A 238-nucleotide genomic window follows, 5' to 3' on the forward strand; every position below is an offset into this window, starting at 1 on the left:
ATCATTGGCGATATGCATCTTATCATCATCATCTCTTCATAATATCTGCGAGAAAATTCTTTTGTTGGGTTTCAGAACAGCAAAAATTTGAGCTCCGTGAGTTTTGCAGTTTTTTCCCTTTTAAATTTTTGTTTGTACGGACGAAAAAAAAACATTCGTTAATAAAAACGCAAAAATAAAAGGCCAGGGTCAGCTGTTACTCGAAAGAACCCCAAAAGACAATATCGAACATGTCACA

Source organism: Penaeus monodon, chromosome 33 (assembly GCF_015228065.2).
Source record: "Penaeus monodon isolate SGIC_2016 chromosome 33, NSTDA_Pmon_1, whole genome shotgun sequence".
Taxonomy (NCBI): domain Eukaryota; kingdom Metazoa; phylum Arthropoda; class Malacostraca; order Decapoda; family Penaeidae; genus Penaeus; species Penaeus monodon.